The sequence below is a fragment of the Felis catus genome, chromosome C2, assembly GCF_018350175.1.
Source record: "Felis catus isolate Fca126 chromosome C2, F.catus_Fca126_mat1.0, whole genome shotgun sequence".
In the NCBI taxonomy this organism is placed as follows: Eukaryota; Metazoa; Chordata; class Mammalia; order Carnivora; family Felidae; genus Felis; species Felis catus.
This window is the reverse complement of record NC_058376.1, coordinates 6,076,930-6,090,882: the sequence shown is the minus strand read 5'-3', so window position 1 is coordinate 6,090,882 and position 13,953 is coordinate 6,076,930. Positions and strand designations below refer to the sequence as shown.

At 43.3% G+C, this 13,953-nt stretch overlaps 1 long non-coding RNA gene across 1 annotated transcript; it reads left to right on the top strand.

Annotated features, from left to right (window-relative positions):
• Window positions 1-5,915: 5,915 nt before the first annotated feature.
• Window positions 5,916-13,752, top strand: LOC123379856. The gene is made up of 2 exons (XR_006584781.1): window positions 5,916-5,978; window positions 13,583-13,752. It is a non-coding gene; the product is annotated as an uncharacterized LOC123379856 (long non-coding RNA).
• Window positions 13,753-13,953: the final 201 nt, after the last annotated feature.

Here is a 13,953-nt window from a genome sequence, read left to right as displayed (position 1 = left end):
CGGCTGGCCATCTGAATGTCTTCTTTGGAGAAGTGTCTATTCATGTCTTTTGCCCATTTTTTCACTGGATTGTTTGTTTTTTGGGTGTTGAGTTTGAGAAGTTCTTTAGAGATATTGGATACTAACCCTTTATCTGACATGGCACTTGCAAATATCTTCACCCATTCTGTCGGTTGCCTTTTAGTTTTGCTGATTGTTTCCTTTGCTGTGCAGAAGCTTTTTATTTTGATGAGGTCCCAGTAGTTCATTTTTCCTTTTGTTTCCCTTGTGTCTGGATACGTGTTGAGTAAGAAGTTGCTGCGACCAAGATCAAGCAGGTTTTTGCCTGCTTTCTCCTCGAGGATTTTGGTGGCTTCTTGTCTTACATTGAGGTCTCTCATCCATTTTGAGTTAATTTTTGTGTATGGTGTAAAAAAGTGGTCCAGGTTCATTCTTCTGCAAGTTGCTCTCCAGTTTTCTTAGCACCACTTGCTGAAGAGACTGTCTTTATTCCGTGGTATGTTCTTTCCTGCTTTGTGAAAGGTTAGTTGACCATAGGTTTGTGGGCCCCTTTCTGGGTTCTCTATTCTGTTCCACTGATCTGTCTATTCTTGTGCCAGTACCATCCTGTCTTGATGGTTACAGCTTTGCAGTATAGCTTGAAGTCTGGGATTGTGATGCCTCCTGCTTTGTTTTTCTTTTTCAAGATCGCTTTGGCTATTCAGGGTCTTTTGTGGTTCCATACAAATTTTAGGATTATTTGTTCTAGTTCTGTGAAGAATGCTGGTGTTACTTTGATAGGGATTGCATTGAATATGTAGATTGCTTTGGGTAGTATCGACATTTTAACAATATTTTTTCTTTCTATCCAGGAGCATGGAATCTTTTTCCATTTTTTTATGACTTCTTCAATTTCTTTCATAAGCTTTCGATAGTTTTCAGTGTATAGATTTTTCACCTCTTTGGTTAGATTTATTCCCAGCTATTTTATGGTTTTTTTCTGCAACTGTAAATGGGATCGATTCCTTGATTTCTCTTTCTGTTGCTTCATTGTTGGTATATAGGAATGCAACCTATTTCTGTGCATTGATTTTATATCCTGCAACTTTGCTGAATTCATGAATCAATTCTAGCAGTTTTTTGGTGGAATATTTTGGGTTTTCCATATAGAGTATCGCGTCATCTGTGAAGAGTGAAAGTTTGATCTCCTCCTGGCTATTTGGATGCCTTTTATTTCTTTGTGTTGTCTGATTGCAGAGGCTAAGACTTCCAAAACTATGTTGAATAACAGTGGCGAGAGTGGACATGCCTGTCTTGTTCCTGACCTTAGGGTGAAAGCTCTCAGTTTTTCCCCATTGAGGATGATATTAGCGTTGGGTCATTCATATGATCTCGAGGTATGCTCCTTCTATCCCTACTTTCTTGAGAGTTTTTATCAAGAAAGGATGCTGTATTTTGCCAAATGCTTTCTCTGCATCTATTGAGAGGATCATATGGTTCTTGTCCTTTCTTTTATTGATGTGATGAATCACGTTAATTGTTTTGTGGATATGGAACCAGCCCTGCATCCCAGGTATAAATCCCGCTTGGTTGTGGTGAATAATTTTTTTAATGTATTGTTGGATCCAGTTGGCTAATATCTTGTTGAGGTTTTTTCATCCATGTTCATCAGGGAAATTGGTCTATAGTTGTCCTTTTTAGTGGGGTCTCTGTCTGGTTTTGGAATCAAGCTAATGCTGACTTCATAGAAAGAGTTTGGAAGTTTTCCTTCCATTTCTATTTTTTGGAACAGCTTCAAGAGAATAGGTGTTAACTCTTCCTTAAATGTTTGGTAGAATTCCCCTGGAAAGCCATCTGGCCCTGGACTCTTGTTTTTTCGCATATTTTTGATTACTAATTCGATTTCCTTACTGGTTATGGGTCTGTTCAATTTTCTATTTCTTCCTGTTTCAGTTTTGGTAGTGTATATATTTCTAGGAATTTGTCCATTTCTTCCAGATTACCCATTTTTTTGGCATATCCTTGCTCATAATCTTGTCTTATTGTTTTTATTTCTGTTGTGTTGGTTGTGATCTCTCCTCTTTCAGTCTTGATTTTATTTATTTGGGTCCTTTCCTTTTTCTTTTGGATCAAACTAGCTAGTGGTTTATCAATTTTGTTAATTCCTTCAAAGAACTAGCTTCTGATTTCATTGATCTGTTCTACTGTTTTTTTTTTTCTTGGTTTTGATAGCACTAATTTCTGCTCTAATCTTTATTATTTCCTGTCTTCTGGTGGTTTTGGGTTTTATTTGCTGTTCTTTTCCCACCTCCTTAAGGCATAAGGTTAGGTTGTGTATCTGAGATCTTTCTTCCTTCTTTAGGAAGGCCTGGATTGCTGTATACTTTCCTCTTATGACCGCCTTTGCTGCGTCCCAGAGGTTTCAGTTTGTGTTATCATTTTCACTGGCTTCCACATAATTTTAATTTCCTCTTTAACTTCTTGGTTAGCCCATTCATTCTTTAGTAGGATGTTCTTCAGTCTCCAAGTATTTGTTACCTTTCCAAATGTTTTCTTGTGGTTGATTTCGAGTTTCATAGCGTTATGGTCTGAAAATATGCATGGTGTGAACTTGATCTTTTTGTACTTACTTAGAACGTTCCATGTGCGCTGGAGAAGAATGTACATTCTGCTGCTTTAGGATGAAATGTTCTGAATATATCTGTTAAGTCCCTCTGGTTCAGTGTGTCCTTCAAAGCCATTGTTTCCTTGTTGATTTTTTGGTTAGATGATCTGTCCATTGCTGTGAGTGGGGTGTTAAAGTCTCCTACTATGGTGGTATTAGTATCGATGGGTTTCTTTATGTTTGTGATTAATTGATTTATATATTTGGGTTCTGTCACATTTGGTGCATAAATGTTTACAATTGTTAGGTCTTCTTGGTGGATAGACCCCTTGATTATGATATAATGCCCTTCTGGATCTCTTGATACAGTCTTTATTTTAAAGTCTAGATTGTCTGCTCTAAGTATGGCTACTCTGGCTTTCTTTTGTTGACCATTAGCATGATAGATGGTTCTCCATACCCTTACTTTCAATCTGAAGGTGTCTTTAGGTCTACACTGGGTCTCTTGTAAACAGCATATAGATGGATCTTGTTTTCTTATCCATTCTGTTACCCTATGTCTTTTGATTGGAGCATTGAGTCCATTGACATTTAGAGTGAGTACTGATATATATCTTCATATGTATTTTATATTTTCGTATATATTTTATATATATATAATAATAATTATTATTATTTTTCATCTTTTCTCCCCTCAGAAAGTCCCCCTTAAGGTTTCTTGCAGGGCTGGTTTAGTGGTCACAAACTCCTTTAACTTTTGTTTGTCTGGGAAACCTTTTATCTCTCCTATTTTGAATGACAGCCTTGCTGGATAAAGAATTCTTGGCTGCCTATTTTTCTGATTCAGCACACTGAATATATCCCACCACTCCTTTCTGGCCTGCCAAGTTTCTGTGGATAGGTCTGCTGCAAACCTGATCTGTCTTCCCTTGTAGGTTAGGGACTCTTTTTCCCTTGCTGTTTTCATGATTCTCTCCTTGCCTGAGTATTTTGTGAATTTGACTATGATATGCCTTGTTGATAGTTGGTTTTTCTTGAATCTAATGGGGGTCCTCTGTACTCCCCAGGTTAGGAAAGTTTTCTGCTATGATTTGCTCACATAACCATTTTACCCCTATTTCTCTCTCTTCCTCTTCTGGGACCCCTATGATTTTGATATTTTTCCTTTTTTTTTTTATATGAAATTTATTGACAAATTGGATTCCATACAACACCCAGTGCTCATCCCAAAAGGTGCCCTCCTCAATACCCACCACCCACCCTCTCCTCCCTCCCACCCCCCATCAACCCTCAGTTTGTTCTCAGTTTTTAACAGTCTCTTATGCTTTGGCTCTCTCACACGATATTTTTTCCTTTTTAATGAGTCACTGATTTCTCTAATTCTTAAATCGTGCTGTTTTGCCTTAATCTCCCTCTTTTTTTCGGCTTCATTATTCTCTATAAGTTTGTCCGCTATATCGTTGGTTCTCTGTTCTGCCTCGCCATCCTTGCCGCTGCTGCATCCCTCTGTGATATCAGCTCAGTTATAGCATTTTTTAATTCATTCTGGCTACTTTTTATTTCTTTTATCTCTGCAGAAGGGGATTCTAATCTATTTTCGACTCCAGCTAGTATTCCTATTATCGTGATTCTAAATTCTGGTTCAGACATCTTGCTTGTATCTTTGTTGGTTAAATCCCTGGCTGTCATTTCTTCATGCTCTTTCTTTTGGGGCGAATTCCTTCATTTTGTCATTTTGAAGGGAGAAAAGGAATTAATGAGGTAGAAAAATTGAAATTAAAAAAATTAAAATTAAAATAATATTAAAATTACACACACACACAAATTGAATAGATGATGCTAGATCCTAGGTGTGTTTTGGTCTGGATGTTGAAAGTGGTTTGACAGATTAGAGAAAAAAAGGGGGGGGGGGCGGAAGAAAAAAAAAGGAAATCGTTTGAGAATTTGAAAAAATGAATACACTGAAGTGGGCTAAAATGAGATGATGGGGTAAAATGGAATTGGAAAAAAATTACATAAAAATAAAGAATACAGTAGGAAAACATTAAAGAAAAATATTTTAAATAAAAATTAAAAATAATGAATTTTTTTCTCTTTCTGTATTCAAGGAAAAGAAATGAAAAAGAGAAAAAAGAAAAAAAGAACTCGTTTGAAAATTTGAAAAAGTGAATACACTGTAGTAGGCTAAAAAAAATGATGGAAGTAAAATAGAATTTGAAAGTTTACATAAAAGCAAAAAATATAGTAGAAAAATTAAATAAAAATATCTTTAATAGAAATTGAAAGTAAAAATGAAGGTTTTTCTCATTCTGCATTCAAGAAAAGAAACAAAAAAGAGAACAAAAGAAAGAGAAAAATAAAAAGGAAATTGTTTGAAAATTTGAAAAGGTGAATACACTGAAGTAGACTAAACTAAAATGATGGAAGTAAAATAGAATTTGAAAAAATTTACACAAAAGTAAAAAATATAGTAAAACAATTAAAGAAAAATATTTTTAATAAAAATTGAAAATAAAAATGAAGTTTTTCTCTTTCTCTATTCAAGAAAAAGAATAGTGTAAAAGAAAAGAAAAAAAAAGAAAATTGAATAGATAGACCTGCTAACAGATTGAAATAGGACTGAAATTACTTTATTTGCCCCTGGAAGTCAGTGCTTTATAGCCCATAAACTAAGTAGGCGGTGAGACTTGTGTTCTTGAAGAGCGAGGTTGGCCCAGTTGGGCGGGGCTCTGTGCAACAGCTCCGCTCGCCACTAGATGGCCTGCTCAGCTCACTGGGGTGGAGTGTTGCGGGGCTGGTAGGTGCGTATGCGCCTGCGCTGCGGTGGTAAAAATGGCGCCAGCCAGCTACCCGGTCTGTTCTCCCCACCAGCAATCGCGCCCCCGTCCTCTGTCTTCAGCTCTCGTCCACTCCCCCCTTTTCCACTCTCTGTGACCAGGCCCCAGACAATACCTCTCTCACGGGTTTTGTCCCAGATGCGGCTCTTTTCCCCAGCCCCTTACTTCCAAAGGACCATGGCTTTGACCCGCTCCGCCCGTCTGCGGGAGGGTCTCACCGAGCCATGGCCAAGCGAGCAACGGCCGAATGTCGGCTGCAGCCAGGAACGCCTGTGCCTGCTCGTCCCAGAAAACGTTCGCGAGACAGCGTAGCCGCAGCGTTTCAGGGATTGTGGAATATCACAACACACGTCTGGCACCAGGCTTCACCCTTAATGACCTTGTTCCAGCACCAGCGAATGTGGCCGTTTTCTGGGGTCTGCCGGGACCAGGTGGCTTCAACGGTCTCCACCAAATGTCCTTCCAGCAGTGGAACCGCTTTTCCCCGTGTGGCCCGAGAACCTCCCGGACTCCACTCTGCTCCTGGGGATTCGCCCTTCCCACCAGAGCACCGCCAGGTAGGGCGCTGCGGGGTTGCAGCCTTTGCGCTCCCCTCGTTCACAGTCTTAATGGAATTTAAACCCTCTCCCTTCTCCTTTCTCCCTTTTTAGTTTAGTCCCTGCGGCCGTTTCCAATTTTCCACTTTCTCTCCAGCTGCTTTTGCGGAGGGGTGCTTTTCCCGTATTCTCACCCCACCTCCGCGGTCTCTGTCCTCTCTCCGCTTGCAAAAGCACCTCGCTGCCTGTGCCTTCTCGCTCCCCAAGGTCACCTCTCCGCGCCGCGTACCTGCTGAATTCTGTGGTTCAGTTTGTGCAGATTGTTGTGTGAATCCTCCGATCGGTTTTCTAGGTGTGTGGGATGGTTTAGTGTTGGTCTGGCTGTATTTCATGGACACGAGACACACAAAAAACTTCCATGCTGTTCCGCCATCTTGGCTCCTCCCCTATATATGAATTATTTTTTAACGTTTATTTGTTTTGAGAGACAGAGAGAGAAAGAGAGAAGGGGAGGGGCAGAGAGAGGGAGACACAGAATCCCAAGCAGGCTCCAGGCTCTGACCTGTAGCACGGAGCCTGACGTGGGGCTCGAACTCCCTAACTGTGAGATCACCCGAGCTGAAGTCAGATGCCTAACCAACTGAGCCAGACAGGCATCCCAAGTTGATTTAAAAAATAAATATATTGGGGCGCCTGGGTGGCGCAGTCAGTTAAGCGTCCGACTTCAGCCAGGTCACGATCTCGCGGTCCGGGAGTTCGAGCCCTGCGTCAGGCTCTGGGCTGATGGCTCGGAGCCTGGAGCCTGTTTCCGATTCTGTGTCTCCCTCTCTCTCTGCCCCTCCCCCGTTCATGCTCTGTCTCTCTCTGTCCCCCCAAAAATAAATAAACGTTGAAAAAATAAAAAAATAAAAAAATAAAAAATAAATATATAAATCAAGGTGATGCTTCCTTGCCATATTGTCACTAAGGGTGTTTTCAGACTCATGTGGCCTAAGTGCCACAAAGATAATCAGTTCTCGGATCATTATTACAGTTTTACTGCAATTGTAAATGAGATCATCCGACTTATTTCAAACTGAGCGTCAGGGAGCTTATGAAAGCTGGTGAACACTCTTGAAGAGATTCTTTCGTGCAGCTTCACATGCAAAATGCAGTAAAGCCAGGAGAATATCAGTCTTTTGGCACTCGAACCTGTCTGGGGGGGCTCCGGCGTGAGCCTCTGAATTTGATAGGGTAACGACGGGACCTTCAGCTTTGCTCAGGGTGGTAGTGTCTCTTCTGTTATCCTTGTACAGATGATTCACGCGGCTCTCTACAGGGGAGTGACACCCTCGCTCGCAGCGCTGTGTTCTAGAGGCTAAGTAAGCGGAGCGCAGGGCATGGGGCTCGGTGCGGGACTAGTTAGCTCCAGTGAATCACCTACTGTATTCTGCCCAGGACCCCACAAACCAGCCCAGTGTCCTCTGTGGCTTTCCTGCGCCGGGATCACTTGGTGTGCACGACAACTCCAGGGACTTGTGGAAACGCATGTTCCCTATCCCCACTAAGATCGACCAAATTGCACTTCCCACAGGGTAGACACCCGGGTCCTGCATTTCCTCGGCTCTCTAGGTGATTCTCTGCTTAGTAATGTCTGAGAACCACTAGATGAAAGATTATGAGAGAAAGTAGCAGGGAGGTAGAGGAACCAAGAGGCTGCAGGATGCTGGAAATCAAGGAAAAGCTTTGGGAAGGAGATGGCTTCCTCCCCGCCATGGGATACTAGAAGACAGGGTGGGTGATGACCAGGCGGTCACTGGCGACTTCAGCAGGTGCGGCTTCAGTGGGGTGGGAAGAGGAAGGGCAGGGGTCACAGCAGAGTCAAGTGAGTGGCTCCGTGAAAGTTAGACTGGACAAACATTTTGTTCCTGCAATCCTGCCTCTTGGTGTCTTCCTGGTAGGATATCACTTGTGCACAGAGGCGTGTACAATAATGTGCCCCCAAAGCTCTATTTTTAATGGAAAAAACCCCACAACAACAGGTTTTAAATGTCCATCAATAGCGGAAGCCTAAATAAACTGAGGGTGGGCAGTGGCCAACACCCATTTGGATCAATTTGCACTAAGTAATAAGCTCACTCCAGCTGAGAGAAGCTCTTCCAGGATTCTGGTTGGTCTCTGCTTGAAGAAACCTACAACAGGAGGGTTGTTAGGATAAACTTCTATCCCCATGCTGAGGCAAGATTGGGACATGATAATACTGGTTACCTCTCTCTCTACTACAGTCTTGATTCTCTCTCCTCACCCTCTGTTAGCACCTCTAGGTTCAGGCTGACGTGGTCTAGAGTGGTGGTGACCCAGCTCTCAGCTCTGGAGGGTTTTTAGCCCCTAATAAGCTCCCCTTAATCCATGGCTGCTGCACCTGTCCATTTACTATCAAAATTGGACAAGGGAGTACCAATAGGCACCCCAGAGGGTCATGTGAGTGACAAAGTGTTCTTCCTTTTCTCTGCATGTAACATCAGCCTCTTTTTTGTGATCAGGGTCAATTACTCTTGCCAGAATGGTGATGCCTTTCTTTGCCTGCTGGCCATATGGCACAAAAAACCTGAAATACCAAGGAAACAGTCATAGCTTAATGTTTAATGAGTCTCATGCTGTGTCCCTTAATGGAAAGGGTCCCTCTGGGAAGGAGGACCTCTTCCTGAAGAGTCCAGAGTTGCAGTGATGGGAAGCACAGTTCCCCAGGGGAGTCATTGGAAGTGAGTGTAAGTAGGGCTGATGTCACTTCTGCCCCTCATGCCCATGTTTTTAGGTAATACCTGCTGGGGACATACTATCATGCCTTGGTTGTTGATTTAGCTGGAATACTGAATCCTGGAGGGAGTGCCCACCCTTGCAGTCTATTATCTCCAAGCTGACACATTACCTGTGCCTTCAAAGGGTTGTTCCATTGGGCTATTGGGCAAGAGACTTCAGGGTGGATTCATATGTGCTAGGACCAGTGAATTCATGGTCATTTGCCCACTGTCAAACTTTCTTTGCTGTAAAATGGGTTCCTCGGTCCAATGAAATATTATGTAGGATTCATATCGATGGATCAAATACTCTGTGAACTTTTAGCTAGTGATGCTGCATAAAGCCCTATGGACAGGAAAGGCAAATCCATACCTGTATGGGATGAGTCAATACCCATTAAGGTGAATCATTCCTTTCCAGGTTGGCTAATTGATCTGTGAGTGATGATACCATATTGAGAGTTCAGGGTTGGTCTCTGTTGCTTGTGGGTTGGACATCCAGCAGTAGCTGTGGTTAGATCAGCATTGGTGAGTTGGAGGCCCCGCTGGTGGGCACATCACAGCCTCCTTCCCTGCCACCACACCTTCTCTTTTCAGGATTCCATTATATAAGAACTGGTGTGGTCAATGAATGAAGAGGGCTGATCTCAGTTGGCCAAGTCATTCTCTGTACTTTCTTGGCTGGTGTCTCTTCCATGGGAGAAGATCTGGTTGATGCTAACATAGAACACAAAGATCTTTACACTTAATGCCCCTTCCCATAGGACCATCTAGACTTCTGAATTTCTAATCTTCAAATCTTTCTTCCTTCAGGCCATTGAAAAATGAGCCAAGCCATTCACCACTACCCACAAGTCCACGTACATTCTGACCTCAGGCTACCTCCTCTGTCAGATGACAGATGTGCTGCTTGAAACTCTTCCCATTGGGAGGAATTCTCTCACCATGTCTTCTGGGGCCACCCCTGGGTACTCTGGGGCTATAATGAAGCAACAGACCATTTCCAGGTACTACCCCGTAGCAAGAGGACCCCCTCTTTGAACCAAACTTAGCCTTTTCATCTCTTCCTTTTGTAGCTAATAAGGGACAAACCTCACCCATGTGGGTACAGGTGTGGATGAAGGAGAGATGCTAAAGTGACAGTGGTAAGTGATGTGGGGGTCCAGGCCACCTGCCTTCTGGCTGTGCTGGTGCCTCATCTCCAGGTTCTGCCTCTATCATGAGAATTATTTGTTGACTGCTTGCCTGACCCTGTGAGTCTGTGGGTCTTGACAGAACCCAGGTCGCGATGGGCAGTTATGGTGTCCGTGGCCATGTCTTCAGTCTCTATCAGGACGTGATATCAGGAAGAAAGCTCTTCCTTGCATGGTGTATATTTCTCTGTTGCAGTTGGCATGATCTTGCTCTAGGATCCTAAGGGTCTACACTGATTGTCCTGCTGGGGCTTGTCCTAAACGGCACATGATGTGTTTTCCCACCACAGATATATAGGGTCTACCAGGCGTATGGGCACATTGGCATCACAGCCTGGACCCGCTGCCGTGCCCTGTCCTTCTCTAGGCTTCACTGAGAGCCGGCACCTTCCACGTCACATAGTAAACGTGTTGGGCAATATCCAAAGTTTGGAATATGCTACGTCCGGAACCCAGAGAGGTCTTCCAGGCCTGCTTCCTTCTTAGAGGTGGGAGGTTTAAGATACAATAATTCATCTTTTTCTTTAGAGGGGAAGTTCAGCAAGCTGAGCTCTTAATTCACTGATGCCCTAGGTTCCTCAATCTATATAGCATTTTCTCCCACCTTCTGGAATACGTATGTCTTACAAAGACCTCCAACATCCCTGCCACCTTTGTTCATTCAGTCTACTCAACGTGTCATCTATATAGTGGACCAATGTGATGTTCTGAGGAATGTCCAGATGGTCCAGGTCTTTTGAGATTATATTATAGTAGAGGGCAGGAGAATTAATATAGCTCCAGGGCAGGGCTATAAATAAATACTGTTATCCATCCCATGTGAATATAAACTGCTTCTAATCCTCCTTCCTGATAAAGATGGAAAATAATGCATTCATCAAATCAATGGCTGTGGACCACATCAACGCTAGCTGGCTCTAGAAAAGAGACCACATCTGGCACAACAGCTGTCTTCAGACTACCGTGTGGTTGGGTTTGCAGTAGTTCATGTTTGTTTCCCCGAATCTCTATGATTGGAAGGGGTCCAGATAGTGAATGAAATGGGGGAGCTAATGGAGTTCATCACCCCCTGCGGTGATCTTTACGAGTCTGTCATTTCTCCTGGGAAATACTGCTTTTGATTTACTATCTTGGCCTGAAGGCAATTTCATGTTCCCCTTTGGCCTTCCTCACTGTGACAGCTCTTACCCAAGGCCAAGGAATCCACACGTGTGCGTCAGTGCCTATGGCTGCTGTGACAAAGCACCACTAGCCAGGTAGCTTAAACAAAGGGTAAGATATTGTCTCACAGTTCTGGCGGGGAGGGATCACCCGTTCCAGGCCTTCCTCCTGGCTTCTGGTGGTTTTCTGGCAATCTTTGGGGCTCCTTGGCTTGCAGAAGCATCACCCCGATTTCTGCCTACATCTTCATGTGGTATACTTCCTGTGTGTGTGTCTCTGTGTCCAATTTCTCTTTCTTTTCTTTCTTTTTTTTTTTTTTTTTTAAATAATGTAACACCAGTTATATAAGACTAGGTCCCATCCTAATGACCTTATCTTAACTAATTACATTTGCAATGACCCCATTCCAAACAAGGTCACGTTCTGAGCTACTGGGGATTAGGAGTTCCAGATATGAGTGTGGGGGGAAACACAGTTCAACCCATAAAATGTGGGGAGCTCACTCTATCATCCACTCCAAGCTCGCCTGGGGAAAGAGAGATGCAGGGCAGTGTGCACCCAGCCAGTCTCAGTAAGGAGCCTGCTCTGCCTCATTAGTCCAGAACCAACTTCCCAAGAGTTTAAAGACCCCAGTCCAGGCCTGAGCCAGATCCAGGGTTGCTCACCACAGGGAGGACAGGAATGTGCAGAGCACCCAGGTGCCTGGGACCAGGCCAGCCTGAAAGTGTGTTCTGATGGAACAGGGCCAAGAAGGCTGTGTCTTTCTCTCTCTCTCTCTCCCCAAACCTCTCACCTTCCATTGGGGAAGAATGTGTGAGAGGTGGACATGTCTATGAAACATTTCCAAGAGGCTCCAATGTCTGCTCTATGGGCAGGCAGGCCTCCGGGCAGAAAGAGAAAGTGGTTTTCTCAGTTCAGCACAGTGAACTGTGCTGATGTTTGCTGATGTTCTGACAGTCCAGCATCCTTCTTAAAAACATGGAACCTCCTTTTGGAAAAATACTTCTCCTCCACGTGGGTGGCCTCTATGGGTCTGCCAGTGAAGGTGTTCTGCCAGCCACAGCCAAGGGTAGGTGCGTGACCCAGACTTGGCCAAGCAGACTTCTCCTGGGACTTCAGTCTTGAAGGGGATCATCACATATGTAGGGGAACGCTTCCCACTGCTAGGGGTACCATGGCATCAAAAGATGGAGATAACAGGGAGTTCCCCTCAATGCTTATGTGAAGACGCAAGAGGCAACATTTCCTACCCTCTTCCTACAAAGTCGACCATTTGCAAAGCCAACGTTCATTTTGTTTTCGTGGATTGGGAATTCAGTTTCCCATCCATGGATGGAAAAGGGTGGTGGAGCATGTTCACTCCACTGATGGGACCTGAACCAGAGCATAGAGACGTCCTGCTGCGTAGACACCAGGTTCTGGTCTTGCTTGCAAACCCAGTTCTCAGATCTGCCCGTTCTTTGAGCTGGCTGCTGTTCCCTCACATTTTGCTTGTGATCCAGAGTTAGCTCAGTCAAAGAACCTGAGTTGGTAAGTAGGAAGCCGCCCAGCGGCCTGGCTCCCGGGGATGTGATCCCGACTACTGGCTCCTGGCCTGTTGGCTAAGAAATCTACCCGGTTCCTCTGCAGATTTGCCGTGTGGACTTTCGCTGTGCTTAACTTGCATTGACTGATTCCAGATGGTTTTGGAGAAAACTTAACTTCTGAGAGGTGGGAAGATGGGGCGAGGCCACTTTTCTTAAAAAGAGACAGATTTGGACGGGGGGAGATGTCATTATAACGAACAATCCTTTCTCATGAAGAACTTTCTGTTTTCATGATAAATCTAGATATTCATTTTGTTGTAGACACTGTGCTTCAGTAATCAATACCAGACAGCACCGGTGCTGACCATGGGCATTTAAGAGGCATCTTCTATCTCAGCCACCACTGGGAAGTTATTGTGTATATCCCTGTAATGTTGGTGTGATTGATTTTCATCATGAATTTCTTTTGTACTAAAACAATACACGTATAGGGTTGTCATGTGAAATTTTCTTTGTGTTAGAAAGGCAAATAGGACTCAGTGTTTGAAATGCTTCTTTTCCTCTTCTGTTTTGCTGATGGATTTTTTTTTGTGTGTGCCTTATTTATTAATAGAAGTGAAAAATAAATTATTTAATGTTTTCCTTGATGCACTGGCCTGGAAAAATATTTTTATCCTTGGCCAATGTGTTGCTTGGTGTGTGCTGTCTCCTGAGCGCCAGGTCTTAAAATCCCCCTTGAATGTGCTTTTCACTCCACTAGAAGGGAAATTAAAACCCTTTATCTTCGTATTGAGAGTTGAATTAGCAAAAATGGAGCTGGTGATATTTGAGCTCTTTATTCTAGTTGACCTTTTCTTCCCAAGAATAGCATTTCTTTCATTTAAGACATGACATACAGTTGATAGTCTCTGTTGCTGTGAATACCTTTTTCTAAATGTAAATAAATATGTGCTTTTGTTTTCAATCAGGCCACATCATTCCAACTTCCAGGAAGTTTCAGCCCGACTACAGAGGTTCATGGACTTATTTTCTTTATAATAACCCCTGGCACACATTCATTCATTCATTCATTCTCCATTGAGAACTTCTCTATCCCTGCTACTGTTCTAGATAATAAAGATACATTGTAAGCAAATAAGAAAATGGATCTCTGCTTTTGTAGCATACAAAGAATGTTCCAGCTAATTTTAGCCTGAATTATGAAAGTAGAAATACAGTTTCATTTTTTTTTTAATTTTTTTAACGTTTATTTATTTTTGAGACAGAGAGAGACAGAGCATGAATGTGGAAGGGTCAGAGAGAGGGAGACACAGAATCTGAAACAGGCTCCAGGCTCTGA